Source organism: Gopherus evgoodei, unplaced genomic scaffold (assembly GCF_007399415.2).
Source record: "Gopherus evgoodei ecotype Sinaloan lineage unplaced genomic scaffold, rGopEvg1_v1.p scaffold_38_arrow_ctg1, whole genome shotgun sequence".
NCBI classification, from domain to species: Eukaryota; Metazoa; Chordata; order Testudines; family Testudinidae; genus Gopherus; species Gopherus evgoodei.
The window spans coordinates 4,017,827-4,045,086 of NW_022060059.1; the positions used below are offsets into that span (position 1 = coordinate 4,017,827).

At 47.2% G+C, this 27,260-nt stretch overlaps 1 protein-coding gene across 1 annotated transcript in view; it reads right to left on the bottom strand.

The window, feature by feature from the left end:
* The window catches only part of LOC115642174 (ankyrin repeat and fibronectin type-III domain-containing protein 1-like), a 594,195-nt gene extending 571,072 nt beyond the window's left edge, over window positions 1-23,123 (bottom strand). Inside the window, exon 1 of the mRNA XM_030545633.1 lies at window positions 23,057-23,123. The gene's annotated coding sequence lies outside the window, so the exon portion shown is untranslated. The remainder of the gene's footprint in view (window positions 1-23,056) is intronic.
* Window positions 23,124-27,260: the final 4,137 nt, after the last annotated feature.

Here is a 27,260-nt window from a genome sequence, read left to right on the forward strand (position 1 = left end):
CAGACTCTTGTTAGTATTTCTACTATTTCCACATTTTCTGTTACTGTTTTCCCCTCTCACTGAGAAAAGGGCCCACTCTGCCCTTGGTTTTCCTCTTGCTTCTAAAGTATCTGTGGAATGTGTTCTTGTTATCCTTTATGTCTCTAGCTAGTTTGATCTCATTTTGTGCCTTGGCCTTTCTAATTTTGTCCCTACATACTTGTGTTGTTTGTTTATATTCATCCTTTGTAATCTGACCAGTTTCCACTTTTTGTAGAGCTCTTTTTTTGAGTTTCAGATAATTGAAGTTCTCCAGTTTAAGCCAGCATGGTGTCTTGCCATACTTCCTATCTTTCCTACAGAGTGGGATAGTTTGCTCGTGCCCTTAAAAATGTCTCTCTGAAAAACTGCCAATTCTCTTGCACTGTTTTTCCCCTTAGACTTGCTTCCCAACTCCCAGAGTTTACTAAAGTGTGCCTTTTTGGAAATTCATTATCTTTACTGTGCTGTTTTCTCCCCCAACCATTCCCTACAATCATTAATTCTACCATTTCATGATCACTTTCACCCAAGCTGCCTTCCACTTTCAAATTCTCAACCAATTCCTCTCTATTTGTCAAAATCAAGTCTAGAACAGCCTCTCCTCTGGTAGCTTTCTCCACCTTCTGAAATAAAAAATTGTCTCCAATACATTCCAATAACTTGTTGGATAATCTGTGCCCTGATATGTTATTTTCCCAACAGATGTCTTGCTAGTTGAAGTCTCCCACCACCATCCTAGCTATCCTGGCAGAAGTTTACAGTATAGACTTGGTCTTAGTTAAACCAGTGCATCTTTGAATACAGGCAAGACCTTAGGTTCATGCCCAATAAAAGGGAAAGACCCAGTCTGTCTCAGTAACAGCGAAGCTCCAGCTTGACTGTTTGTGTTAAATATCTACCAGCTCATCTGCATAGCAGCTGGTCTGCAGGCTGAATAGCATTCTATAAATGTATAGGAACAAGCCACTGCTTTATAGAGATAAAAGATACAAGCATTTTTGTTTGTTTTATCTTCACCTTTAATCTGAACTACCCTTTTGTGCTGACACTGTTAATGACGCCTCCGGGTCTTGACCAAGTCAAGTAAACTAGTGATTTCATCGCTGCTTCCTTCACCTAAATGTCTCAGGAGACACAAGGGCTTCCCTTGGGCAGGCATAGCATCCTCAAGCACAGCTGCATCGCCTCCATTTCCTTCCTCGACCCAGACCTCCGGTTTGCATTCAGCATCTGTAATCCTGGAGCGATTCTTAACCATGAACTCTCCTTCTTCCTCCCGCACCCATCTTTTATCAACACAGCTGCAGATTTGTCACTAGCAAGCCAGCCAATGTAAATGGGGCAGGGACAGCAAAAAACCACCAGCCGCTCTCTCTACAGGGCACGTACTTAGAGAGAGACTCTTTAATTTGAGGCTCTGGCTACAGTATAGATCATACAGCACCAATGCAGCTGTGCCCCTGTACGCTCTCTGTGTAGTCGCTCTAAGCCAAAGGGAGAGACACATTAATCCACCCCTAACGAGCAGCGGTAGCTACATCACCAATATACAGTCCAAACCAGCACTTAGCTCAGTATAATTTACATTACTCAGGAGGTGGCTTATTCCCACTCCTGAGCGACATAAGTTATACCGCCAAAAGTGGTAGCGTAGACATAGCCTAGAGGTCTGTACTGTTGGGCCTTACAGTTCTGCTGCTGGTCTGGCGATTTTACCCAAAGACAGATATCTGCCGTCACCAATACTGCTAGATAAGATGATGGCTCTACTTCTGCTGAGACACTCATCCAGGGTGGGTAAAAACTGAAGATTTTTTTATATTTAAATAAAAAAATTCCAGTTTCAATTATAAAGTTTTTCTTTTTAAAAACCTGTTTAAGATTAAATCTGAATTTAATACAAAATATGATATGGCCTAAACTTGTTATAATGTAGTTGAAACATGTCTAGATATGAGAATTTTATGTATCCAAAACATGTAGGGTTGTTTTGTTGAATAAAAGTGCGTGTTTTCTGCGTTTTGTTAAATTCCAGTTACCACACTAATGCAGCTTGACAATTCATGAGCAAATAGTTAATTATCTAGTAAATAAGCAATAGATCATTAACCATTTTCTAATATACTAAAAATGTACACAATAAGAATCTGAAAATATTAAGCTACATTTATTTATGCAATTAAAGTTCCTTATCGTGTACTCTCATAGGTAGCAAAAATATGTACCTAATATCACATAAAGGCTCTATTTAGTTGTAAATGAACATATTTTAACGGTTTCATCTACTGATGAGAATGCATCTTTCTTTTAAAAATAACTGAAATACAAATGAAAAAGCTGATTACAACTGATGATTTAAATCAAGGCTTTCCACTTGATTATTCAAATCATGATTTAAAATGCCTCGATTTAAAATCAATCCACACTGGTTGGAATGACCACATTATTCACAAGCAGCAGAGACACGTATGCAGGTATTTCCAATGAGTTACAAAACCTTTATATCTCAACATGCCATCAAGTTTATCCTCACACAAGCTTGCACCAGAGTAATTAACCAGGTTAGTTAAATGAGTGAAAACCCCTCTGTGGACACACATATTGCAATAACATGGGTTACATCATTTTAGCTTGTCACTGTAGAGATAAGCTAACCTGATAAAAACCAAGTTTAAACTGATTTAAGAGTGTCCACATACAATGTTACACGGATTTATCATGTCAATTTAAAAATCACTACTTCAATTAATCAGTATTACTGTGCAGACCAGAACATTGCATAAAGTGTTTATGCCTTGTTTTTGAAAGTTTGTTAGGATTTAACTATTATTTTAATTGGTATAATTGTTTTTAATCCTGCTACTTTTTAGGCCACGTTGCCTTGGTTACCACATACAGCCTTCAGAGGAACAGAAATATTACAGCATATTTTTAGAACTGCTAAAATATAGATCTCAATGGACTTTACTGCACAGACTTCTTCCTGCCTCATAACACAAGAACAAGGGGACAGTCACTTAAATTAAAAGGTAGGAAATTCAAAACAGATAACAAAAATCCTTTTTCACATGATGAGCAATTACACGGGAACTCATTGCCACAGGATGTTGTTGAAACTAACAACCTGAGATTCATAAAGGGACTAGACATTTCTAAAAACATCAAGAATATCCAGCGTTATCATAATTAGTGACAAACATTCTGGAAGGGATATTATAACTCAAGCTTCAGGTGTTAAGCCAATCTCTGACTATTAAAGACCATAATGGAAATTAATCTGTTGAGCAGATAACCGTACAGTAGGCTGATGATGGAGTGGTTACAGCTTTCTCTGAAGCATCTGGTGATGATCACTATCAGACAGGACACTGAACGAAATGGACCTCAGGTCCAATCCAATATGGCAATTCCTATGCAACAATGTCATAAATTTAAGGTCCAGTATATCACAATCTACCAGTGCTACACACAAATGCTCTCTCATTGCTGGTATCCCACCTCTCCAATGGCATAGTATATACATAGATATTTATGGTTCAGGATATCTGACCATAGACATATTAATTCCTGGAATAGTGGTACATCAAATATTCTTGCATCAAGTTGGGCCACATTGGATGAGGTGGACTGGGAAAGGAGGAAACATTAATATGTCCGATTTTTTTTAAACAAAAGTTTCCTGTCTCATGTGCAAACACCCTTAACCAATATAAGCACCTTTATACTAGTATAATTGCATCTGCTGTGGGAGTGGGTTTAACTATAGTTAAAGCAGTACAATTTATGTGTAGACAAGTCAAAGACAGGTGATTGAGGATGTGATAATCTTCATGGAATGCAGCACTTAACACCTACTGGTGGATATTAAGTACTGGATTCATCAGGGATTAGAACAGTGGAAGTTTCATTACAGGAGGAGCACAAATCCACTGAAATGCATATGAGCAACTGGCAACTGCCAAATGGCTTCACTATAATTGGATTCCTTAGAGCTCACAGTTACCTCTAGAGGATTCTCTCTCTCTCTCACACATATACAGCTTCAATTATTTGAGGATCCATAGAAAAAAATGCAGGTAACATTACCAACAAGATCTCTCTCTTCACTCCACCATTCACAGGCAGTTTTAAACAAAGCACCAGAGTCCTAACCTGACCCAGCCTGTTCAAAAATTCTCTTCAGAGCTTTCAGCCTTTCTTCTCTTCATTTTTCTCAATAAGCTTTCATAACACAGACACACAGTGTTAAAGGAGCAAGTTTCCATGACAGTAAAATCCCTATGGTTGGATTTGCATCTCTTAACACGTATGACTTTTGCCATGCAGTTAACTGGTATTGTCTCTTTCCAACGGATTATTACTGGCATGTCTGCTTCTACAGGAATCACAAACAGCCTCCTATAGACACCTCAAACTTAGGGGGCAGTAACAGTGTGGGCTTTGCAGTGTTGGGGGCTGCTGAAAAACAGATCAGGAAAATCTCACTGTCCAGCAGTCCAGTCTAGACAAGTGACATTTCACTACTTATTGGACAAACAAGATCCTGGGTGAAGCGACTGACCAGCATACCCACTCTGAGGCTGAAAGTGGCCTTCAGACTTGATTTCCTTGTAAACCCACGGAAGAGAAGTTCATCCCATTTTACACTTCAGAGCCCACGTCCAGACTAACCCGCAGCATCGGCGGGTTAAAATCGATTGCTCGGGGATCGATATATCGCGTCTAGTCTGGACGCGATGTATCGATCCCCGAGCGCGCTTACATCGATTCCGGAACTCCATCAACCCGAAAGGAGTTCCGGAATCGACACGGAGAGCAGCGGACATCGATGCCGCGCCGTCCAGACGGGTGAGTACCTCGATTTTAGAAATTCGACTTCAGCTACGTTATTCACGTAGCTGAAGTTGCGTATCTAAAATCGATTTTAATACCCTAGTCTGGACATGGCCAGAGACAGCTCACAGACATCAGTAACATACTCTGTTCCTCAAATTCAGTCTGGGGTGCAAGTGGGTGAACTTAACTAGAGAAGGAATTTACCAGTGTAGCAGGGTATCCAAGCAAACAAAAAGATAAGTGTTCCACTGGAGCCGGATCCTGGAAGAAAGATTCTCAGGAGTTTTCAACCTGGAGAGGGGAAAAGAAGATTCCAGCAAGAAACTCTCCCCTTCAGAAACATCCCTGAGATATCTACCTGAGACACAGACGGTGACCCTATATATACTTACGAACTTCCCTGAGCCAGCATTCTCAGCTACTGAAATTCTAACTGGTGTTTTAAAGTCCGAACCTCCTAACTCACTTTTCACACCCAGCAGAATCAGAAGAGGACACAAAGGGCAAAGCCATAGCACTAGCAAGAACTATTCCATACACCATCCATATTTACACTGCAGTACCGTTACGCCTCCTTCACTCCTCTGCCTGTGGCATGTCAGCTAGCAGTGATCAGCACTGTGCACTGCTCTAGGGGAAAGCGAACACTCCACAACACTTAGCTTTGCTTTGAAGAAAATATGAACTATGCTTAGCTCTGCTTTGGCTTTTCTTAGTCAGTGCACCCTGGTAAAGGGGATCTTTCCACTGATGCAGCTGCTTCTCAGCACTTGACTGCGGCTTACATAGACTGCAGCTCACATAGACATATCCAAACTAGCTTTGATCCAGCTAGTTCAAGTACGGGACCAGCGCAGCCACAGCAGTGTGGGCTAGCAGCCCTGAGTAATTATCTGGGGTTCCAGATGGGCTTGTGTAGTTCACATTGAAGCCCCCGCTATCCCGGCTTCACTGCTTTAGTACCCAGGTAACTAGACTGAAGCTAGATCTGGAATTTCTACTCAAGCTACAATCATCCATGACTGCACTGTGGACATGCCCTCTGTGACCAGTTTACAGAGAAATACTATATTTTAATATCAGGGGGTAGCCATGTTAGTCTATATCCATAAAAACAAGGAGTCCGGTGGCACCTTAAAGACTAACAAAGCTTTGCCTCTCCTGGAATTGACACCTCCTCATCTATTATTGGGAGTGGACTACATCCACCTTGATCGAATTGGCTTGTCAGCACTGGTTCTCCACTTGTGAGGTAACTCCCTTCTCTTCATGTGTCATTATATAATGCCTGCATTTGCAATTTTCACTCCATGCATCTGAAGTAAGGTTTTTTACCCACGAAAGCTTATGCCCAAATAAATCTGTTAGTCTTTAAGATGCCACCAGACTCCTTGTTGTTTTTATGTTTGAATAGTAAAGATTCAACCTGCACTGGTTAAAGGAAAAGAATTTCTAAAATGATAAGGAACCAAATTCAAGTTCCAGGTGTTCAAAACCAAGAGATATTCTCCTCCTGTTTTACCCTGTAACTAGTAGGGCAGGCAGCTACATGCAAGATTGGGAGCCTTCTGATGTTGTCCTATGACACAGCCTTAGCGACCTTGGAGGTTTCATCTCGGTAAAATAGGGTAGGACTTCAGAATGAGCATTCACAGGCTTGCCAAGATAGAACAGTCACCTAATTCCTAGAAAAACAGTTTAATCAATTCTCTTGGCCCTGGTCTACACTCGAGTTTAGGCCGAATTTAGCAGCATTAGATCGATTCAACCCTGCACCTGTCCACACGACAAAGCCATTTTTGTCGACTTAAAGAGCTCTTAAAATCGATTTCTGTACTCCTCCCTGATGAGGGGATTAGCGCTGAAATCGACATAGCCGGCTCGAATTTGGGGTAGTGTGCATGCAATTGGACGGTATTGGCCTCCGGGAGCTATCTCAGAGTGCTCCATTGTGACTACTCTGGACAGCACTCTCAACTCAGATGCACTGGCCAGGTAGACAGGAAAAGCCCCAGGAACTTTTGAATTTCATTTCCTGTTTGGCCAGCATAGTGAGCTGATCAGCACAGGTGACCATGGAGTCCCAGAATTGCAAAAGAGCTCCAGCATGGACTGAATGGGAGGTACTGGATCTGATTGCTCTATGGGGAGAAGAATCTGTGCAGCAGGCAAGCAAAGAATCCCTTCTCCCCAGCAAGCAGGAATTGTTCATCACCCTGGAGTCAATACCTTCCCAACCCTCCCAAAGCAGGCTCCTGGACCATGAAGCTGGAGAAGGCACCTCTGGTGAGTGTACCTTTGTAAATATAATACAGGGTTTATAAGCAAGCTTGTTTAATGTTTAATTTGCCCTGAAGACTTGGGATGCATCCGCGGCCAGTATAGCTACTGGAAAAGTCTGTTAATGTGTCTGGGGATGGAGCAGAAATCCTTCAGGGACATCTCCACGAAGTTCTCCTGGAGATACTCTAAAAGCCTTTGCCATGCAGCAGGTGGAGGCCCATTCCTGCTGAGCTGTTTGCGTTTGGCTGAGAGGGATCTTCCCTGATATTAGCCACGTGGTGGGGGCGGAGGGGAGGATGAAGCACATGTGCTATGTAACGTGAATCGCTTGATTCAGTGTGAAATAGTCTTTAGAGAACAAAGAGAAATGTATCTTTTTAAATACTACTCTCCCTTTTTTTCCTCCCACAGCTGCAAATGTTTCTACACTCCCCGTCATCTCCATCCCAGAGGCTAATGAGTCTAATGTGGGAGCAAACGGACATGCTCAAGTGTCTAGTGGAGCTGCAGGAAAGGCAGCAGGAGCACAGACCGCCACTGCAGCCCCTGTATAACTGCCTGCCCTCCTCCCCAAGTTCCATATCCGTCCCACCCAGACGCCCAAGAACATGGGGGGTGGGGAAGGCTATGGGCACCCAGCCACTCCACCCCAGAGGATTGCCCAAGCAACAGAAGGCTGGCATTCAATAAGTTTTGAACTGTAGTGTGGCACTGTCCATCCCTCCTCCCCTCTATCCACCACCCCACCCGGTGCTTCCCTCCTCAACCGCCCCTCCCGGGCTACCTTGCGAGTTTTCCCCCTATTTGTGTGATGAATTAATAAAGAATGCATGATTTTGAAACAATGATTTTATTCCCTCTGAAAGCGGTGATCGAAGGGGGGAGATCAGCTGGCTTACAGGGAAGTAGAGTCAACCAAGGGAGCAGATTTTCATCAAGGAGAAACAAACAGAACTGTCCACACCGTAACTGGCCGCCAGATGATTTGCCTCATCTCCCCCTTACTCTCACAGATGCTGTGGCGCACACAGCAAGCATCAATAACAATGAGAATATTGGTTTCACTCTGGTCTAACCTAGTCAGTAAACTGCACCAGGGAGCTTTTAAACATCCAAATGCACATTCTACCACCATTCTGCACTTGCTCAGGCTATAGTTGAACAACTCCTTACTACTGCCCAGGGTGCCTCTGTATGGCTTCATAAGCCAAGGCATTAAGGGGTAGGCTGGGTCCCCAAGGATAACTATAGGCATTTCAACATCCCCAATGGTAATTCAACTGCGAGGGCTGCTCTCATCTTGGTATTCTTGAGGTTCAGGGCAGGGGAAAGCAAGTCACAAAGTTCCATGAAAGTGTCCTTACGCATGCGAAAGTTTCGCAGCCACTGGGAATCATCCCAGATCAGCAACACTATGTGGTCCTACCAGTCTGTGCTTGTTTCCCGGACCCAGAATCAGCATTCACAGCATGAACCTGCCCCATTACCACCATGATGTCCAAATTGCCAGGGCCCGTGCTTTGAGAGAAGTCTGTGTTCATGTCCTCATCACTATTGTGATCGTTCTGTCATCGCCTCCTCACCTGCTTTTGCAGGCTCTGCACATACTAAGCAAGGTGTTTACAATGTCACAACAGCAGCGGTGAGCTGAGCGGGCTCCATGCTTGCCGTGATATGGCGTAGGCAGGAGAGCAGAGTTGCAGTGGAAGCGGTGGATGATGATGGTTAGCACCACCCACTTTTCACAATGAAGAATACACATTCCCAGGAGTCCATGACAGACAACCCTGAGAAATTCGCTATCGAGGCAAGAGCAGGATAGCAGAGTTGCAGCGGAAGCAGCGGATGACGATCTGATGCCACGAGAATAGATATTTATAAAGAACAACGAGAGGACCTGCGAGGTGGATTCATGACACCAGGAGAGCAGAGTTGCAGCAGAAGCAGTGGCTTGATGACGATGGTTAGCAGTTCTACTGCACCGTCTGCTGAAAGCAGTATGGCGTCTGCACAGAAAAAAGGCGGGAAATGATTGTCTGCCGTTGCTTTCATGGAGGAGGGGCGACAGATGATGTACCCAAAACCACCCGTGACAATGTTTTTGCCCCATCAGGCATTGGGAGCTCATCCCAGAATTCCAGTGGGCGGCAGAGACTGTGGGAACTGTGGGATAGCTACTCACAGTGCAACGCTCCGAAAGTCAATGCTGGCCTCGGTACTGAGGATGCACTCCGCTGACTTAATGCACTTAGTGGGGAAACACACAATCGACTGTATAAAATAGCTTCCTAAAAAAATCGACTTCTATAAATTTGTCCTTATTTCGTAGCGTAGACATATCCTTGAACTAATTCAACTGAATAGAGACCTCCTGAGTTGTACTGGAAATGAAAGCAGCAGTCCTTCACTGAAACAGTATTTCCTAGAGCATGGTAAAATGCAGGAGACACGGTGGCTAACTGCTAGACCAAATCCTCCATTTATACCATTAAGGACACTGCCAAGGAAAGGACACAAGTAGGACTACATATGACTCACTTGCAATGAAATACATACCAAAGACCCAGATCGAAAGCCCATTTAAATCAGTGGGCTTTGGATTGGACTATACAGTAAATTCCACTTGTAAATTGGGGCAGGGGAGAGAAGGCAAAGCAACAATCCTGGTAGGTCAGTGGCACACACTGATAAAGGGCCATGTGGCTCCCACAATTATATCAGCTTTTAAAGACTAGAAAGGAGAAGAATATTAACAAAAACATTAATACCCCGCAATCAAAAATTTCTATGAAGAACCATACACCTTGCAAGTGAGAAAGCAGAATGACTCTTCTTAAGCAATCTCATATAAGTTCCTTAAACTCCCCAAGGAGGGAGTCAAAGTGCTGGTCTCCTCTGGAGTTACAAGATGACAATGACCATGGGGGTAATTTTTAAAGAGACATGCCATCAACTTTAAAAAAAAATGGAGAAACACAGACTACCCAGGGCTGGCTCTAGGCACCAGCCCTCCAAGCTTGTGCTTGGGGCGACACTTTCTAAGGGGTGGCACTCCACCCCTTTTATTTTTTTGCTTGGGGCGGCATTGCCGGGAGCTGGCCCTGGCACAGCCATTCGCTCGAGCCGGGATCCATGCCCCCTGCCCAGCCCGGCGGCGCCCTGCACAGTCCACTCTGGCAGGGAAACATGGTGCCGCCAGGAATGGCAGCGGCAACAGGACCCCGCCTCCCTCCCTCCCCGGCTCCTCTCACGCTCTGGGAGCCCCTCTCACCACTGCCGCAGCCCGTGCTGGGCTCCCCCTCCCTCCTCGGCTCCTCACATGCTCCGGGAGCTCCTTACACAGCCGAGCCCGGGCTGCGGTAGTGGCGAGAAGGGCTCCCAGAGTCAGGGCCGCCCGGGCGGGGAACAAGTGGGGCAATTTTCCCCAGGCCCTGGGCCCCTCAGGGTATGTCGGAGGCTCCCCCCACTTCCGTCTTCCCCCATCCCCCAGTGTCTCAGCTGGTAAGGGGGCGGGCTGTGAGCTGCAGCCAAGCGGTGGGAACTCAAGTCCCGCTGGAGATACCACACCGCTGCAGCGCTGTCGTGGAGAGAGGGTAAGTGGCATGGTAAGGGGCCAGAGCCGGAGCCGGGCACCCCCCGACACCACCACCCCCCAGCCCTGACCCCCAGCTCCGAGCCCAGCCCCTTTGAGCCGGGCACCCCCCCATCCCATCCCCCACAGCCCTGACCCCCAGCTCCAAGCCCAGCCCTTCTGAGCTAGGCACCCCCCGACCCCATCCCCCCAGCCCTGACCCCCAGCTCTGAGGCCAGCCCCTCTGAGCCGGTCACCCCCTGACCCCACCCCCCCCACAGCCCTGACCCCCAGCTCCGAGCCCAGTCCCTCTGAGCCAGGCACCCCTCGACCTCATCCCCTACAGCCCTGACCCCCAGCTCCGAGACCAGCCCCTCTGAACCAGGCACCCCTCGACTCCATCCCCCACAGCCCTGACCCCCACCTCGAGGTGGCAACAGCCCATTGGCACCAACCATCACCCTCACCCAGCAACAGCCCATTATGTAATTGCAAATGTATACATATCAGTAAAGCATTTAATGTTTTTAAATAATTTATTTGGTGTATTTTCAAATTATTAAAAATTAATTTTTGAATGTATTTCACTAGTTATTTTTTACATTTCCAAATACATGTTACTATAGTATTGAAACTTTCTTTTATGGAAGGGGCCCTTGAAATTGCTTTGCCCCAGGCCCCCTGAATCCTCTGGGTGGTCCTCCCCAGAGTGTGTGAGGAGCCGGGGAGGGAGGGAAACGGAGTCCCCTGGAGCCAAGCCTCAGCTGTGGTGGCGGTGAGAGGAGCTCCCGGGGTGTGAGGAGGTGAGCGGCCAGCTGGGCTCGTCAGTGTTGAGCAGCGAGAGATCCTCGCCTTCCCGCACGCCACGGCTGGGCCAGGGCACCGTGAGGCTGAAGAGCAGCAGGTCCAGGGGGCTCTCCAGGTCCTCGGCCGCCAGCATGTCGGGGGTGAGGGCAGTGAGCACGAACCAGGACCGGCTCCAGGCCCCAGTGCGCCAAGCGCGTGCTTGGGGCGCATGCCGCGGGGAGCGCTCTGCCAGTTGCCAGGAGGGCAGCAGGCGGCTCCGGTGGACCTCCCGCACCATTTGGGGCAGAAAAATGGCTAGAACCGGCCCTGGCACGAACTGATCCACCTCGGCCACCAGCAGCACTGTGAAGCCCAGGGAGGGGGTCGTGTTCTCCACGCCGCCTTGCAGCCGCACGGCCACCTGGAAGTACTCCCGCTCCGTGCCACCCAGCAGCTCCACCCGCATGGGGACAGAGTCGCAGCTGGGCCAGGGCTCGGCTGCAGTGTGCTGGTAGCGGATCCCATACTTGGGGCGGGGGGAGCCCAGTGCTGGGGCAGCAGGGGATGTGGGGCGGGGGGGCACACTGGTGGGCGGGAGGGCAGCCAAAAATTTTTTTGCTTGGGGCGGCAAAAAACCTAGAGCCGGCCCTGCGACTACCCTAGTGTTACAAGTAGCACCTAAAGAAATGATATTGGAGGAAGGTCTCTTTGGAGATACAGTTTGCGCATTTAGCAGCACTTTGCATCTAGTCACTCTCATTGTTTCCCTTATGTAGTCATTTTCCTGTTTGTGTGGGACTCAGACAACAAGAGGAGAGAGAAAAAGGAGTTAGAAATTTTTAGATATGAAAAGGTGATCGTAAAACCACAGAAATTGGCAGGGGGAGGGCCTGAAACTGCTTTCAACTAACTTTTCGAAGTTGTTCCTTTAAAGAGTCAAAGGCCTGATCATTTCTGAGTGGGATTTTAAAAATTCCTGTCTCACCAAGGCTGCTCTGGATGTACAATGCAGCTTTCCAGAAAGGAAAGTCCCCAAAGCAAGCTGCATGATTAATTTTCAAACCAGAGAAGCCCCCTGAAAAAAAGTCGTCAGTCATACTGTCCCATCTCCTTACTGTGGACATTCCAGTAGCTACTGAATACTCTGGCCACTTCAGCTAATTAGCGCAGATTAGACTGACTATGTTAGGGGTATTAATGCTTAGTTAGTTACAGGATAACCCTATAACAGGGATCGATAACCTCTGGCACGCGCCACGGTGCTGACCCTGGTGGGCTGGGCCGGTTTGTTTACCTGCCATATCCGCAGGATCAGCTCCCACTGGCGGCAGTTCACTGCTCCAGGCCAATGGGGGCTGCGGGAAGCAGCGACCAGCACATCCCTTGCCCCGCGCCACTTACCACAGCTCCCATTGGCCTTGATCACCCAGTGGGAACCGCAATTGGTCAAACCTGTGGACGCGGCACGTAAACAAACCGGCCCGGCCCGCCAGGAGCTTACCCTGGCGGGCTGCATGCCAAAGGTTGCCGATCCCTGCCCTATAAGAATGTCAAGCAACTTCTGCATCTCCTGACCTTTTCACATCTGAGAGGCAGCCAGGACCGGTGCTCTCACTGAGCCCAGAGAAAGCACTGAGCAAACGAGGAATAAACTGTTCAAAGTGTTGGGGTGGTTTTATCTAGGTGACATGGATCTATTCCTCACCAAAAGCAGTTCTCATAGTAAATGGATATGACTTCAGCCACTCTGAATTAGAAGTGGGTACCAATCAAGGCTGCCCTCATGATACAACTCTTCACTGACTAAGCACACGGCTTTCCTGGGATGCAAGAGGGGACACCACCAGACAGGACATTAATAAGATGATTCGACACAGAAGATATTTTTGAAAATTGTACCAGACTCTGCAAATCTGATTGGCTATTATCCATTTAGGAATTCATCAGGTTTTCACACTATAACTAATAACCCTGAGAAAAGGCCTAGCAAGGCCAGACTGATAATTCTGCAGTGCTCTCATACTCTCCCTCTACACCAGCCACAATACAAAAGTATCAGATACCTTGGAGTCAAAATCCCCTCACATGTAAAGGATTTGTGCCAGGGTAACAATCCCTGTCTAATTATTAAAATAAAGAGACGTCTCTCCAGATTATACTATTTCTCCTCTGGCCCTTTGAGACGATTAGCCTGATTAAATGGTAATTTTGCTCAGCTACATTGTTACATGCAAATGCTGCCTGTAGTTCTAAACAACCGAAATAGCCTTGCAGAATTCATATGGAATGCCTGTGTAACAATTCCTAAGCGATGAACTGTCCCCATTGATAAAGAAGGTTCTACCTTCCCAAATCTCAAAAATATGTAACATGTCATGTCAACCCAGGAGACTGGATTAGGGAGATGTACACCCCACTGTAACGATACAGCATAGGACTGGTACATCAACCCAGCTCCCTGGTGCAGGCAGCATTCCTCCCAGTTTCACAGACTGCAAGAAGCATTGGGCCAGATCCTTTGGACAGGTTAGTTATGTGGAACTGCAGACAGGCCTGTAACAGCGACAGGGAGGTTCCAATGCTATCTTTACCCTAAATTGGCCAGGCCCACCTGAAGCTCACAACTGATGCATTTTCAGAAAGAGAAGGACAAATGTGGAGCAGATCTCTTTCGGAGCGCAGGTATTCACTCTTTCAAATGACATTTTACAAATTGATCATGACTTCTGTGTCTGTAAGGCATCTGGCACATTGGGGCCCCTGGACACTACCACAACACAAACAACAATACACTGCCTTTCTGCAGCACCTTCTAGACAAATAACGTCCAAGCACAATTCCTAGCTAATCAGTAGCAGTCAGATTTGCTACCCTTCAGGATCAATAATTCTTGATGCTGGCGCCCTGAATTTCCTTCACAGTGACCTTCAGTAGAAGGTCATTTGCTTTTCTGGACCGATCCCAGTCCCAGAGGGAACTGTGTGACTGCAGCCTTCCAATTCTATCAATGCATCAGCATGGGGCAGGCAAAAGGGAACCCCATTCATAAATAGTGGTGTTACCTAGCAGCTCTGTGTTTTTGGGGAACCAGGGAGCAGTACCCAGCCTGTCTGACTCATCAAAGACCTTCCCTCCCCCTCCTGCCCCTAGCCTCTGCTTGAACCAAATCTGCACCAGAAGAAAGACTTACAAAAAGCAATTAAAAGGCAGTGGGAGAACACCTAAACCACTGGGATAAGGATGACACGATTAAGGAAACTCCCCTAGCCTCATTTGCATCAAAGGTGGGAGAAGGAGGCATCTCCATCAGCATATAGAATGGAGAACAGAGATTCCAAGCAAGAAACCGCACAGAATTCTGGGACCAAAATAGCATGGAAGCACTGCATGATGGGGGATTTCTGCTCCAGATGTTAATGAACCTACACCTGCCCACACCCAGCTCAGAAGTTATCAGACCAATTCTAGTAATGAATCCTCTATTGGTATCCAAAATAGTGAAGCTCCCCAACTGCAATGTGAGCTCCCTCCAAGGAACATTGCCCATAGCCTGGAATGATCAGCTCCCATGGTCTAGCCTGAACAAAACAACTTTGATATACTCCCTTGTTTACACACAAACAAATCTAGTGTTCTCCCTTGAACCATTGTTGTTTCTCTACAAAATCCCCTACCCATGCTCAAGTAACTGGTCTGATGCCTCGATACAAAATCTGTATCAGTTCCATTGGGATTTCATCTTTCATGCTGGGGGCTCTGCCTGTCTCCAACACTCTGGACCCTCAGCTACCACCACCACCTGGGAACCCAATCAATCCAAGCAGAGTGGTGAGAAACCAGCTCTCTCTCTCTTAAGTCCTGTTTAGCCTTCTGACCCTGACTTGTGTGATCAGATATAGTTTTATAAACCTTTTATAATCAATTTAAGTTAGATTTAATATTATAACTGCTTTGTTTGTTTGGCTCCCCTATGTTTATTACCCGGCAATAAATAACTTTAATAATTAAGCTGGAGGCTTCTCTCTCTCTCTCTCTCTCTTCCTTCCACTCCCCCATGGGTGTTTTTTGGTTTCCTCATTCACTCTGCAGCAATGCTCCTCATACCTAAGCTAAAAGATCCCTGCAGTGCCCAAAAATACTGTGGGGTTTGCTCATCAAGTGGGTTGCTACCAGAACAATTGTAACGTGAAAGTGGGGATAGAGACGTGCTGAATCTGGGACATATGAAGGTGGCAGCTTGGAAGTGCTGCTCAACCCAATCTGCTCAGGCGTGCTCTATTCCAGTGCAGGGTCCAGGGCGTATGAGGGTGACAGGTTGGAGGTGCTGTTTGACCCAGCCTTCTGAATCCAAGGGCCTATGAGGGTGACAGCTTGGAAGTGCTGCTCGACCCTGCCTACTGAGTCCAGGGACATATAAGGGGTCAGCTTCGGAGTGCTGATTAACCTGGTCCTCTCAGCTGTGCTCTGGGTGTGTGTGTGTGTGTGTGTGTGTGTGTGTGTGTGTGTGTGTGTGTGTGTGTGTGTGTGTGTGTGTGTGTGTGTGTGTGTGTGTGTGTGTGTGTGTGTGTGTGTTCGTTCATCTGATTCTGGGGCCGGAAGAATCCAGCCCTGGGGAATCTAGGTCCTGCAGGATAGCTCCATTGGGAGGGAACTTGCAGCAGGGAGAATTAGAGCTCCATATGAGAACACAAGTGACACAAGCAGTATATTGATAGAAGTACAGACCCCTCAACCCCTAAAGAGGAACCTCAAAGTAATGCACAAAGCTGGTAAAAGTGGAACCAAGAACAACCCTAGAAGGATTAATTGGAGGCCTGTGTTAAGTGCCTTGCAAACAGTTAGTGCTACACAGATAATGCAATACAGATAGATACTCGGTGGAGTCTTACCGCCAGTGGGACAGTGTAGATGGCAGCTTCTGATGCTCTGCCAAGCAAATCACTCTTTATTCCATAGTCATGAAGTTATTCCATCCAGTGAGCACAAGATGCCTCCAGGTCACAACCAGAGGTGTGCTGTAGATATGATGGAATAAAAACTGGGTTTGATATTACACTTTCCATGTACCCCAAAGCACTTTACAGACTATTGAGCTAGAAACTAAAAGTGCCATAACTACGCAGGCAAATGCAGCAGCTAGCTGGAGCTCAGCTAGACATCACAGAGTGCTTTGGATATCAGAAGCTCTTATATTGGTTGCTAGAGCAGGGACCAGGGGTGTTGGGGAGGACAAATTGTATCGCATCCAATTTTGCACCCCTCACTACAGAAAGGATGTGGACAAATTGGAGAAAGTCCAGCGGAGGGCAATGAAAATGATCAGAGTGCTGGGGCACATGACTTATGAGGAGAGGCTGAGGGAACTGGGCTTATTTAGTCTGCAGAAGAGAAGAGTGAAGGTTGCTATCAAATCCTGCCTCAACTACCAGAAGGGGGGTTCCAATGAGGAAGGAGCTAGGCTGTTCTCAGTGGTGGCAGATGACAGAACAAGGAGCAATGGCCTCAAGTTGTAGTGGGGGAGGTCTAGATTGGATATCAGGAAAAACTATTTCACTAGGAGGGTGGTGAAGCACTGGAATGAGTTACCTAGGGAGGTGGTGGAGTTTCCATCCTTAGAGGTTTTAAGGCCCGGCTTGACAAGCCCTGGCTGGGATGATTTAGTTGGGGTTGGTCCTGCTTTGAGCAGGCAGTTGGACGAGAAGACCTCCTGAGGTCTCTTTCAATCCTAATCTTCTATCACTCTATGAAATGGAAGCTATACAATGTCACAGTACAGAGAACTAAGAATTGTATGGAAGGAGGGGGTAACCTTACCTCGTGACCACCAATGAAGTCAATAGTTTTCCCATTTTCTTTTTCAGATACTTCACTGTAATGACCTTGGAGCACTCAGTAATGGAAGGACATTAATGAAACTACATTCTTTCAAGGTTAAAGTAGGCAGAGCAGAGGGGGCATGAGGTGATTGAATAATAGGCTAAGTCAGATGAATTGGAAGCAACCCTCATAAATGGGGGGAGGAGAAAAGGGACATAGGGAAATAATTTGTCAGCATCCTTTTAAATTGCATACCAAGAGTCACTTACTGCCCTCAGTTCCCACGCTGAACACTTGCATCAATGGGAGTTGCACTTGTGGTCAGCTTTGGGAATGCTATAGGATTTTCAAACCACACCTGAATTTTGGCAGGGTCTCATAATCAGCTGGCCTTCCTTTTGTTCTAGTTTTAAGAATTTCATTTTTCATCAATTTGATTTCAATTACCACTGTTAAGGTCTTTCCACAAGGGCTCAGTAAGGACAGTAGCCCATTGCACCTCTCTCTCTGGGCCTAAAAATTATCACCTGAGCAAAAGTACAGTCCTTAAATACTATTAATTTCTCTCTCAACCTGCCATCCCAGTTCCATCATATGTTCACTCTGAAACAGAAAGACTAAGTCTGAGGAGCATAGAGTTTTGTTTCACCTAAATAGGCTCCACCAGGACTATTTAATGTAATTTAATTTCAAGGCCTGAAAAATCCAATTCCCAAATAAGAAGCTTTTGCAGGTGAACAAAGGGAACTAAGGCATCAATTGTCTCAAAATATAAGCTTTCGTTTCAAAAAAATGTTTTTAGACATTTTATTTGAGTGCCGGAAATTAGCAATGTGAAGAGAATGGAAGCTGATGCAACTCTGTCTTCCCAGTCTGCAACCGTCTTCCCAGCTTCACTGCCTCTGCTGCTGCTCCTAGCTTTGTCCAGCAGCAAAAATGAAACTGACCATGACAGCTATCAGTTTCCCTGATATCAGGGAGAACCCTAGAAAAGCAGCGAAACTGTCAAGAATCACATCTATTTAATGCTGCTTCTGCTGTTCAGGAAAGCTCTCAGCAGAAAACGTGGCATGAACCTGTGCCTCAGAGATGGCTGGGGACCCTCCCCCTCAACTAGAAGGCATCTGTTAATTTTTTCAAGCTCTGCAGTATTATGGACACATCTGACTTGTGATTCCTTCTCTAAGAGCCAAGTGCTTTCATCTTCACATGACAGTTAAATGGGGAAATTCATGCAGTTTCAAGATGATCTCAATATCTCATAAAAAGTAGTATTAAGCCAGCTCTAAAAGGAACTCCCATTCAGCCTTGCTTGGATGACTGGAGCATTCCTGGTGACATGAGGCTTGTATACAAGAGGTGGTTTCTATGCATAAGGAGGGTGAGGCATAGCTAAGTGCATCTCTGATCTTCTTCTCCCACCCCTCCTGTACTGCCTAGCCCCAAGAATTCATATTTCTCACACACAGACACACACACACACACACACACACCCCTTCTAGGCCAAGGGAAAGATATACTACAAGGTGTACACCTAGAGAGTAGCTTGTGGGGCTGGGAAAACACTATCACCTGAGGATCGGGAGGGAATCAGAAAAAGTTAGACGAGAGTATCAGCAAAGATGCAAATACATATGAAATGTGATGCAGTGGAAACAACATCCCCGAACACTGAATCCCACCTTGGCAAATTAAACTCATTTTGATATTAGTTAAATGCCCATGATACATGTGCTATTGTCTTTTAAAAAGGGAAAGGATGACAAACATGAAAGGGGATCCCACCCCTGAAAAATTAATGTTTAAACCATCAGCCAAATGAAAGCTAACAGGGGGCTGCCATAACACTTGAGATTCCAGGTCTTCAGTCGGGCAACTCACCAGCTACAATTCTAGATCTCATCATGCCCTGGTTCTCTCAGCCAGCTCCATTAAAAGCCATTGTCCATTTAATTTTTGTTATTAGTTTTCTATTAGAAATGATGTGTCCCCATCCACCTGCCCCCCATCCACATTTATATATATAAACCTGTTACGGATCCTCCTGATCTGTTGCAGAACAGTGGATAAATATTTCCTTCTCCATGTAAAAAAAAAATACAGAGTATTACAGAGCTGGTGTCCATTCAAAACCCTGCAGTATGCTACAGCAGTCCATAATATGAATGATGCTGGAAGGTGGACAACTATAAAAAAGTTGCAGCGCTTCCACAACTGACAATAACTAGACTCTTTAAAATTAAATTGTTAAAGCTAATAAGGTGAATTATTCCTCAGATTATAAATCACTGGAAGGAAAGGGTTTCTAATTAAAAAATACTGATTGCCTCAACAATTGTTATGCCAGGGATATCTTCTAGCTATTGATTTAATCATCCCTGAGGGATACACAAACACTAACAGTCCCATGATTTTTTCACATGACTGAATATGAAAATAACAGTTTGTTCCTTCCTACCAACATCAGCTGGCATTTTTTGTTTGAGGAAGCTATTATTATTTGCACGGCACAGGGATGCTAGGTGCTTTACGTGTGAGAAAACTCTTCTCTCTGGGAAAACACATGGGTTAAGGTGTCACATCACTTATCCTACAGATGCTCCTGTTTCTTCCCCAAGATTTGTTATCCTCAGCTAAACCATATGGCCCATTCCCTGAATGGTTTCATCCTACTGGCTTTTACTGATGCACAAGTGATATCTTCTCCACCTGTGCAGACACTGCAGCACTATCTGGACATACCCAATGCTGCAAATTTCGTACTTCTGGGGAATGTTTGGCTGCCTCTTCGTGGTTATAAGAAAAGAGACTGGGGGGGAGTTGCTCTCTATGGATGCAATGGAAAATGTCACACCCTCGAACTCCAACTAGGCACAAAACACATGCCCACAAACTTTTCAAATACATTACCAAGAATGTTCTTGGCAAGAGCTTCTTTTCAGTTACCCATGCTGGCTGGGCAAAAGCCATAGCTAGACCCATCTCTGGCTCTATGGGGAGAAAGACTTGACTCAGTGACAGCTCCACCATTTGGGGCAGGTTGGGGACAGAAGGGAGGCTACCAAGTAAGTTCCGAGTTTCTTAAACATGGTAATAAAAACTTTATAGAAGTGCAGAGTAAGGGAAATATATTCTCTGAGCAGAAAAAGTGGGTGTGATACAACTAAGGGAAACCCAGGATTAAACCATACAAGGCAATGTTCTTCAGTCACGTTGATCATTTCTAGGGTTACGAGTTCGAAAGGAGTAAAAATATTTACAATACAAAGGGGGAGGAGAGAGAAAGAATTCTCTCCTTACCTAAATGCAGTAATTCTCACCCAGTAATGAAGACAGTTTGAAAAGGAGAGGGAAAAGGGCGAGATAATCCCTTCCTGTCATGATAAAGGTTCTGTAGAACTTGAACAATGTTTCTTGTCCAGATGCCGCAGACAAGAGAATAGAAATGTTGAATTACGCAGTATACAGGACTGGCATGAATAGGAGCAGAGGTTGCAAAATAACTGATTGTTCCTTTAGCACCCCATTGTACTGAAGCACATGCCTAACTCCAAGCACTGATGCCAATGGGATTTCTCATGTGCTTGAAATTAAGCATGTGTTTAAATACCTTACTGAATCAGAGCCTAAGGGAACAACAAAGCTCTTAAGAATTCTCTGCTCCCTCTTCTGAAAGATGTGTAAAGATCTTCTTGACTAAATCCAAGAATCAGCCTCTTTAAAAGAAAGTCTAAACACATTCTACTACTAGGAAAGCCACTTCTGTGGTTTTGACTGGCTAAGTTTCAGTTTCACCTGTTTGAGAACTTCTGCTGGCTGTCCCTCTCAGACAGACCCTGAAAACAATCCAACTTCAAATGAAAAAGCAAAAGGCCAGCACAGGAACCAGACAGAACTAAACACTTCATCACACTGGGATACAGGGTAAACTTTTTATCACCCTAAGATCCACAATTCTCCTCCACACAAGACACCCAAAAAAAATATATCACACCCACTCACAAGAAAGAGAAAGCAGCCTGCTGGAAGCAAACATTACTGCACAGCTGTCTCCTCACCAGAACTTGCATTTTATAGGAAAATCCTTTTTAAAAAAATTAAGCCCCAACGATGGAATTAACCTGTCAGATGAATAAAAACTCCAGTTTGCTAAACAATGCATTGTAATTATCAAGGACCTCTTGAATAAGCCATTCAAACGAACAAATCTGCTGTGAAGCCAATTTTAGTTACACTGACAATGAAACCCTCCTTAAAATGAAAGGCCTAGCAAGAATAAAGCTGTTCAAGGAACAAACTCACTGCACAGCCTGCGCCATGACTTCTACATAGAGGGATCTGTGGGGCTTGCCTTCACTCCTGGGGGGGGGGGGGGGGATGATGGGGTGAGAAGCTATTTCAAGGCAGATTCTTTTCATGCAAAAGGGCTGAAACTGAACAGCAAAACAGCATTATAAGAGCATTAAGTAATCCTATTCCTGCAGTTAGCGTTTTGCTATCCAATTAGCTAGTCCAAGTGTAAGAGGAAAAGTCTATTCCAAAACCAGAAGATATTTTGCAAGGCATGGCCTATTGAAATACGGGTACCACGGTTTGAAAAAAATTCAAAATAAAGAAATGGATGCCAGAGCAATGAAACAGTAAATCACTGTACCAGGACCAGAGGAATCTGTGTTTGGATTGAGAATCAGGGAATCCACATTAGCACTTCAGGTGCAGAAGAGTTTGGAAATTCTTTCTGCTGCTCTCCCTTCTCCCTTTCCAACTCTTCCTGTTGCTGTTGGAGGCATGTACCCCTTTTCTCCCTCCCCCCCAAAAAAGAGTCAGAAATGCTTTTTAAAAAAAACATGCTGTAAAATTCTGCCAACGCCTCCCTCCCTGTTCCTCATTAAAGCAGACAGCCTCGCTCACTTGTTCCGCTGCCTAGCGAACGGGATGTTCTCCCACCGCGTAGTCTGGGCTGGGAAGCAGGAAACTTGTCCTTCCACAAGAACCCTTGCAAAGCACAGACCTGATGCAAAACCAAGTGCATGCAAGCTTGGCGCTCCTATCTGCACTGGGTCTCCAGAGCCAGTGGTCTCACTCGTCCCTGGGGTAACTGCCTTGGAAGCAACGGGTCCAGGGCGAATCCGTCCCCCTTGTTTCCAAGGGATCAAGCAGCAATTGCCCTGCCTAGGTCTGTGTCTCTGCAGCACAATCCGGCACGCGCACAGCACGGAGAGCGCCACGGGATTTCCAAGGAGCTAACACGTCCGCTAGCCCGACGGAGAACCACCCTCCCCCGGGCGACTCGGGGCTGCGGCCGCCGGCTGAGCTCCGGTGAGGATGCGTTAGCGGCAACAGGAGGAGAAAGCAGAGGCTGGCTCTGCAGAAGCTGCCTCAGCCGGGCCAGGCACAGACCCGGCAGGGATCGGAAACACTGCCCCAGGCTCTCCCTTCTCCTCCCCGGCCCGCTTCCTGGGGCCCCTTGGCTGCAGGCTTCTGAACTGTCCCGCGCCAGGCTGGAGAAGTAGGGGGTCCCAGAGCGAACCCTCCGCCCCCCAAAGGCATGTCCTGGCAGTGCTTACCCAGCCACGCACGCACCTGCGGGGCTCCCTCGCTGCCCGGGTTACCCACGCCACACGACCACCCCGCACTGCCCACTCCCCTGAAGCCACCCCCAATGGCCCAGCCCCATGCAACAGCCTCCTCCTTTCACCCAGCCCCTCACTGATGACCCCTGCCCAGCGCCCCCGCACCCACCTCCGTATATCTCCTCGGCCCCGCACAGTCGCTCCTTGCCTGCGCCTCTGCACCCCGCGGGGAGGAACCCACTGCCCTCGGGGGACCAGCAGCCCCTTACCCGGAGTACGGAGAAAAGGCGGGGGCGGGGGCAGGAGGCGGGGACGCTGCGGGCTCCCGCCGACAGCAGGACACACAGCGGCTGTCGCCATGGCCCGGCCTCTCTCCGGCAGCGCGGCCAGCGAGAGCTGGGCGGCCCCACCCAGTCCCGCTCCTGCGAGCGGAGGGTGCCGCTGGGGGCGAGGGCAGCAGAGCCTGAGACGGGCCTGGGGGGCAGGTCACTGGAGAGCCAAGAGCCGGGGAGGTGGGGCCAGGAGCCACTGAGGGGGGTGGGGCGAAGAGCACTGGGAAGGCCGGTCACTGCGGGAGTGAAGCCAACAGCTGCTGAATGGGACCGGTCATGGAGGAAAGAGCCACTGAGTGGGGCAGGTCACGGGCAAGAGCCGCTGGGGGGGGGCGGTCACGGGGCGGGGGAGCTACTCAGGGGGGCTAGTTATTGGGAGATGGGGCTAAGAGCCACTCGGTGGGGCACGTCATTGGAGGGAGGCAAGAGCCATGGAGGGAGGCAGATCATGGTGTGGGTGAGGCCAAGAACCATTGAGGGGGACCAGTCATGTGAGGACCAAAAGCCACTGAGGGGGGCAGGTCATGGGGTGGGTGGGGCCAAGAGCCACTGAGGGAGGCAGGTCATGGAGAGGCCAGACCACTGGACAGGAGCCAAGAGCTGCTATGGGGGACAGTCACTGGGGGGCAGGAGCCACGGGGCAGGGGGGAAGTCACTGGGGAGCTGGGGCCAACATCCACTGAGGAAGGGAAGTCATGGAGGGGGCCAAGAGCTGCAGAGAAAGGCAGGTCATGGGAGGGTTGGGGTCAACAGCTGCTGAGGGAGTCAGGTCACTGGTGCATGGGGCCAAGAGCCACTGAGGAGGGTTGGTCACTGGGAGCAGGGGCGGCTCCAGGCACCAGCACGCCAAGCATGTGCCTGGGGTGGCAAGCCATGGGTGGGCACTCTGCCAGTTGCCACGAGGGCGGCAGGCAGGTTGCCTTCGGCGGCATGCCTGCGGAGGGTCCACTGGTCTCGCGGCTTTGGCGGACCTCCCGCAGGCATGCCAAATCCACGGGACCAGGGACCTCCCGCAGGCAAGCCGCTGAAGGCAGCCTGCCTGCCGTGCTTGGGGTGGCAAAATACCTAGAGCTACCCCTGACTGGGAGGTGGGTCCAAAAGCCACTGAGGGGGCCAGGTCACTGGGGGGCCAAGAGTCACTGAGGGGGACAGGTCACTGCGAGGGTTGGGGCCAACAGCCACTGAGAGGGGCCTGTCACTTTGGGGGGACCAAGAGCCGCTGAGTGGGGCAGGTCATGGGATGGTGAGGCCAAGAGCCACAGAAGGGGGCAGGCCACTGGGGAAGTGGGCCAAGAACCACTGGGGGGTGGGGCAACAGCCACTGAGGGGGGACGGTCACTTGGTGGTTGGGGCTGGTCATTGCTGGGGGGCCAAGAGCCACTGAGAGGGGCCGGTCATGGGGGTATGGGGACAAGAGCCACTGAGGGGGGAAAGGGTCACTTAATGTTGTGAGGGGAAGACTTACTGCAGGTAAGGGTCGCTGAAGGGGCTTTTGGAGAGTTGGTGTGGGGTTGAGGAAGCTGTAGGATCAAGAGCCATTGCTGGGAAAAAGGTGCTGAGTGAGGATTTGCTGCCTCGCACCACAGGCCCACCCATCTCCTTGCCTCTTGACCACGGCGCCCTGGGTGGTCGCCCACATTGCCTGTTCCCTAAGGCCGCCCTGTGTGTGAGAACCTTTGTTTTTGCATTTCCCAGCTTTTGAGTGTTTACAATTGTAACCCCAATGTCAACTTTTGTATTAGTAGGAGCAGGAGGGAAAGAAAGAAAATGAGAGATGTACTAAATTAAATGTTACTTTAATCATGTAAAATATTATGCTAAGACATATACAAGTAGCTGAGTTTATGTACTGTATGTTTATAGACACAAAATAGACACCCCACATGCACAGTATTGTACCTTTGTGATCTACATGCATCTAACTACGAAGCACGTCAGGGCACAGGCACAAGCACTGTGGTTTCAAAGAACTGGGGAATCCTGACACCCCACTAAACACCTACAGGATAAAAGGACTGCAGTGCTTCCACTCTATTGCTTTCAACCTTTCTTTAGCCATAGCTGGCCCTCCACATCTTCCCTCCCTTCCCAGTCCCTGCTGGCCAGCACTCCACTACTTGACTTGCTAGCTGGAATGCAGCTGCAGTTCTTGGCTAGCTAGCTGTAGCGGCTACCACCTGCCATGCAGCGCAGCTCACAGTACCCCAGTTCTCCAGCACCTGCTATACTCCATGGTACTCCCATTCCACTCCTACCCCACAGCTATCTGGGAATTCACACACACACACACACACACACACACACACACACACACACACACACACACACACACACACACAAGTTTCAGTCACTTATGACCCTGAACCACCCATCCCCAAAAATTCCCACTGAACTGCTGCAGATTCTCCCCAACACAAGCATACCTGCACAAAATATTCTGAAAAACAAAGGAATAAGGACAAAGAGACTAAACTGTTTCTGATTTGTTTCACGGGTGCTGCTCTATATCTCTTTGGGCTTTGAGAGCTAGTGATTAAAAGCATTTTAGAACAGAGAGTATATTATTGAAATGCTGCTGCATCCCTCCTCTTAAGTGTTAGTGCAATGGGGTGTTGTGCCTATCCCTTCTATCTCACTGAAAGGTGTTCTAGCTACTCTTTCTCACCAATGCAGTGAGGTGGTGTGAAAATGTGTTCTGCTCGAAGATAAAGTTGCTCTTGGTTATGCCAGTGTAAATCCAGATTAGTTGCGGAGTTACTTCATCCTTACGCTGGCATAAATTAAAGCGGAATCAGGTCCTTTTATCTAGCCTCTTCATCCCAGTCCAGAGAGCTGCTCACCCAGCTTTTCTGTTTCAGCCCCATTCAGGGGTTCATCTGCTCCAGCTGCAACACTGATGGGATTTATCAGGCCAAAGCAGGCTACCTCAAAGCAGTTCCCACTTTGGCCAGCCATGCTCCCCCTGTCTGCTTGGGACTATCTGAGGAAGTCACAGGATGTGATTTTGGGGTGGGAATTGACGAAGGGTATAATTCCAGAAACTACTTTAAGAAAAAGATTATTCTATGAGGAATCCAAAGGGTATAAGACTCCTAGTACTCTGAAGGGTATTTACATCAGGGAAGTAAGACAACTGGGAATCCTGTTTTTTTGCAGTTCTTTTCTCATACATCCCTTCATGCTCGACTCCAAGAATTGTACTACAACTCAAACAATGACAAGCTTTGTGGGTAAATAGGTTTTACTATCTATCTGAGGATTTTATATCCCTGCCAATCACTAGTAATGTAACTAAGTAATGAGTCTAACATCAGATTTAAATCCATGACTGAGATTAAGAGTCTCATGGCCTACCAACAGAGCTACCCAGAATCATTTGATGATATAAATGTATATAGTATGAGAGGGGTAGCTATGTTAGTTACACAGTCAGGAGCTCATTCACCTGAACATCTACTAATGTGATATATGCCATCATGCCAGCACTGCCCCTCTGCCATGTACATTGGCCAAACTGGACTGTCTCTATATAAAAGAATAAATGGACAAAAATCAGACATCAGGAATGGTAACATACAAAAGCCAGTAGGAGAACACTTCAATCTCCCTGGACATTCAATAACAGATTTTAAAGTAGCCATCCTTCAACAAAAAAAACTTCAAAAACAGATTTCAAAGAGAAACTGCAGCGCTACAATTCATTTGCAAACTTAATAACATTAATTTGGGCTTGAGTAGGAGTGGCTGGCTCACTACAAAAGCAATTTTCCCTCTCTTGGTATTGATACCTCTTCATCAGTTATTGGGAGTGGACCACATCCACCCTGACTGAATTGGCCTTGTCAACACTGGTTCTGCACTTCATGTGCCAGTATATTTATGCCTGTATCTGTAATTTTCACTCCATGCATCTGAAGAAGTGGGTTTTTTACCCACAAAAGCTTATGCCCAAATAAATCTGTTAATCTTTAAGGTGCCACCGAACTCCTTGTTATAAATATATATGCATATGTACAGCCTCAGGGATGTCCTGCTAAATCT